Genomic DNA, 4,815 nt, shown 5'->3' with positions numbered 1-4,815 from the left:
CCGTGAGCCACAACTACTGACCCCGCGTGCCACAACTACTGAAGCCCACATGCCTAGAGCCCGTGCTCCGCAACAAGGGAAGCCACCACAATGAGAAGCCCGCGCACCGCGACGAAGAGTAGCCCCTGCTCACCCTGACTAGAGAAAACCCGCACGCAGCAACAAAGACCCAACGCAGCCAAAAATAAATAAAATGATAATAATAATAAATATATATATTTTAAAATAAATAAATTTGAAAAAAATTTAAAGGGCTATGTAAAGAGCTTCCACAAATCCATTAGAAAAAGGCAGACAACCGAATAGGAAGACAAAATAGTCAAATGGCCAATAAGCATAGAGAAAAGTATTCAACTTCTGTAGCTGTCAAGGAAATAAAAATTAAAATCACAGTGGTGCCAACCGCATAGTTACACTGGCTAAGATAATAAAAATAATGTCAAGGAAATCAAGTGTTGAGGATATTACGCTAAGCGAAATAAACCAGTTACAGAATGCCAAATGCTGCATGATTCCAGCTATAGGAAGTATTTAAGGAAATCAGACTCTGAAACAGAAGGTAGAGGGGCCCTGGGGGAGACTCAGAGAAGGGGAGTTAGGAAATTGCTCTTCAATAGGTGTAGAGTTTCATTTTTGCAAGATGGAAACATTCTAGAGATTTGATGGCCAACAATGTGCATATATTAACATTACCACGCACTTAAAAATGGTTAAGAAGGTAAATTTTATGTTATTTTTTTTTATCGCAATGTTTTTAAAAGTACTATATGGTGGTTACCGGGGGCTGGAGACTGGGGGTGTCGGTGGACAGTTAATGTTTAGTGGGTACAGAATTTCCGTTTCGGATGATGAAAAAGTTCTAGAGACAGACGGTGGTGATGTGAATACGCTTAATGCCATTGAATTGTACACTTGAAACGTGGTTAAACCAGTATGTCATGGGTACTTCATCACAATAAAAAATGCTTCCTTAAAGAACATCAAGGGGCTTCCCTGGTGGCGCAGTGGTTGAGGGTCCGCCTGCCGATGCAGGGGACACGGGTTCGTGCCCCGGTCCGGGAAGGTCCCACATGCCGCGGGGCGGCTGGGCCCGTGAGCCATGGCCGCTGAGCCTGCGCGTCCTGAGCCTGTGCTCCGCAACGGGAGAGGCCAGAGGCCACAGCAGTGAGAGGCCCGCGTACCGCAAAAAAAAAAAAAAAAAATTTAGGGCCCCCCGCCCCAAAAAAAAAAAAAAAAAAAAAAAACATCAAGTGTTGGTGAAGATGTGGAGCAACAGGAACTCTCCTACACTGAGCACATGAGACAGCCGTTCATCTCCCAGGTGTCACCCAACAGAAGCGCATACACGTGTTCACCAGATGTATACAAGTGTGTTCATAGCAGTGCTTGTTGTAATGGCTGAAAACAGGAACCTGCCCAAATTCCCATCAACAGTGAGACAGGTGACAACAAGGTTCTACTGTATAGCACAGGAAACTGTATTCAGTATCCTGTAATAAGCCATAGTGGAAAAGAATATGAAAAAGTACATATATATATATACATATATATAATATGGCTGAATCACTGTGCCGTAAACCAGAAACTAACGCAACATTGTAAATCGACTATACTTCAGTTCTAAAAAACAAAAAACAGTAAGACAGGTAAATAGAGAGTAAATTATTTACGCAATGGAAAAAGTAACAACTGCACACAACATGTATGAATCTTCCAAACAATGTTGAGTGAAAGAACCCAGACACAAAGCATACATACTATGTGATATCGTTGATGTGAGGTTCAGACAAAACTAATCTTAAAAAAAAAGGAAAAAAGGGCTTCCCTGGTGGCGCAGTGGTTGAGAGTCCGCCTGCCGATGCAGGGGACACGGGTTCGTGCCCCGGTCCGGGAAGATCCCACGTGCCACGGTGCGGAGGGGCCCGTGAGCCATGGCCACTGAGCCTGCGCGTCTGGAGCCTGTGCTCCGCAACGGGAGAGGCTGCAACAGTGAGAGGCCCGCATACTGCAAACAAACAAACAAACAAATATATAAAAAAAAAAAAAAAAAAAGGATAAAAAAGTTAAAAAGCAGCTTTCACTGCTGAGGGCCCAGATTCAGTCCCTGGTTGGGGGACTAAGATCCCACAAGCCATGTGGTGCAGCTGAAAAAAAAATCAAAAACCCTAATCTTAGGTATTAGAAGTCCACATACTGGTTACCCTCAGTGGGTACTGGCTGTAGGAGGGCAGTAGGGGTATCCTGGGCTTTCCAGTAAGGATCTATTTCTTGATCTGGGCATTCATTGCTCAGATATATTCACTCTATGAAAGGTTGTTGTTGTTATTTAAATACTGGGTCCTACTCCTATCCTTTTTTTTTTTTGAAATTTATTTTTGGCTGCATTGGGTCTTTGTTGCTGCACACGGGCTTCCTCTAGTTGCGGCAAGCAGGGGCCACTCTTTGTTGCAGTGTGTGGGCTTCTCACTGCAGTGGTTTCTCTTGTTGCGGAGCGTGGGCTCTAGGGCACCAGGGTTTCAGTAGTTGCAGCACACAGGCTTAGTAGTTGTAGCTCCCGGGCTCTAGAGCACAGGCTCAGGAGTTGTGGCGCATGGGATTTGTTGCTCTGTGGCATGTGGGATCTTCCCGGACCAGGGATCAAACCCGTGTCCCCTGCATTGGCAGGCGGATTCTCAACCACTGCGCCATCAGGGAAGTCCCTATGAAACATTTTTGAGTCAAACAATTATGATGTGTGCTCTTTTCTATATGAATATTACTCTTGAATAAAATTTACATTAAGCTTTAAAAAGATGATCCTTGTAAGTTTCTAACTCTGATTTCCACCAAACGATAAGCTTCCCCAGGGCAGGGACAGTACTATGTCCAGCCTTGTGTTTTCAGAGCCTAGCCTTGGACACAACACATAAACTGGACTCAGTTACCCTTTGAAATGATTTGCACTCAAGTGCAAGGGGAAGACAGCCGGGCTCTGCTAAGGCTTCCCATGTTGTTTCCAGCCCAAGCCTCTCTCCTAAGTTCTGAATCCCAGTGTCCTCCTCCACATCTCTCCCTGATTGACCGCAGGTGCTTTGCTTTCAGTGTATCCCAAGCTGGACTCTGCATCATCCCTCAAACCTGGTTCTCCCCTGGGTCCTCCGTCCAGGACTCGAGAATGTCCATCCAGTAGCATGGTGTCTGACTCCCAGTATCAGCCAAGGAGAGCATCGCACCCTTGTGCCTGGATTAGCTCCATCTCCCCACCAGGACACAACTTCTGGCCCAGCGCTTCTTGGATCTTGTGAAACAGGCCTCCTCCCCTTCTCCAGTCTCTCTGGTTTCCATTTAGGTTCCTCTCTGTCTGTTCCTCCGAGAGGCCACTGTCCTAACCACTTCCTGCATTGGTGAGTCTGCATCTTGTTCTCTCCCCGGGGGTTGTAAGCTTCTCCCGGCCACTGTATAAAGTGCCTCAAGACCCAGCTACCAGGTCCAGTAGTATTCAAGGCCCAGCTTTCAGCATGAAGCCTTCTTCAACCCTGTCCTATCATCTGGGGAAGAGTCTTTTTAAAAAATATTTATGTATGTATTTGCATTGGGTCTTAGCTGCAGCAGGCAGGCTCACCAGCTCCTTAGTTGCAGATTTTCAGTTCCTTAGTTGTGGCATGAGAACTCTTACTTGTGGCATGCATGTGGGATTTAGTTCCCGGACCAGGGATCAAACCCGGGCCCTCTGCACTGGGACTGCAAAGTCTTAACCACTGTGCCACCAGGGAAGTCCCCTGGGGAAGATTCTGGAACTCCCTCCTCTGGAACCCCACAGACCTCATTCATCTCTCCACTGTAGTTTTAATCACAGGGCCTAGAGGCTGTCTAACCTGTCTTAGTGAAGGCAGGGGAGGGCAGCTATTAAAACTGTAAGCCCCTAACCCTCCTGCATTGTTGGTAGGGATGGAAATTGGTGCAGCCATTATGGAGAGCAGTATGTAGGTTCCTTAAAAAACTAAAAATAGAGTTACCATATGATCCTGCAATCCCACTCCTGGACGTATTTCCAAAGAAAACTCTAAATCAAAAAGATACACGCACCCCAATGTTCACAGCAGCACTAGTTACAGTAGCCAAGACGTGGAAACAACCTAAATGTCCATCGAGAGTTGAATGGATCAAGAAGGTGTGATATTCATATACAATGGAATATTACTCAGCCATGATAAAGAATGAAATAATGCCATTTGTAACAGCATGGATGGACTGAGAGATTATCATACTAAGTGAAGAAAGTCAGACAGAGAAAGACAAATACCACATGGTATCACTTACATGCGGGATCTAAAATATGACACAAATGAACTTACCTATGAAACAGAAACAGACTCAGTCATAGAGAACAGACTTGTGGTTGCTGAGGAGGGGAGGGGTGGAAGAGGGGAGGGGATGGATTGGGAGTTTGGGATTAGCAGATGCAAACTATTATATATAGAGTGGATAAACAACAAGGTCCTACTGTACAGCACAGGGAACTATATTAAATATCTTGTAATAAACCATAATGGAAAAGAAAAAAATTGTAAGCCCTTTCCTAATAACCACAAAATGGAAAAAATCCAAATATCTATCAATGGATGAATGGATAAACAAAATGTGATCCATCCCTAGAATGGCATATCATTCAGCCAGAAAAGCACGGATACACGCTACGACATGGATGAACTTCAATAATATGCTAAATGAAAGATGCAAGACACGAATGGTCACATGTTGTAAAATTCCATTTATATGAAGCCTCCAAAATAGGTAAATCCATAGAGACTGAAAGCAGATTAGGGGCTGCGGGGG

This window comes from Neophocaena asiaeorientalis, unplaced genomic scaffold (genome assembly GCF_003031525.2).
Source record: "Neophocaena asiaeorientalis asiaeorientalis breed wild unplaced genomic scaffold, Neophocaena_asiaeorientalis_V1.1 scaffold629, whole genome shotgun sequence".
Taxonomy (NCBI): Eukaryota; Metazoa; Chordata; class Mammalia; order Artiodactyla; family Phocoenidae; genus Neophocaena; species Neophocaena asiaeorientalis.
Note: the sequence above shows the minus strand (reverse complement) of the source record.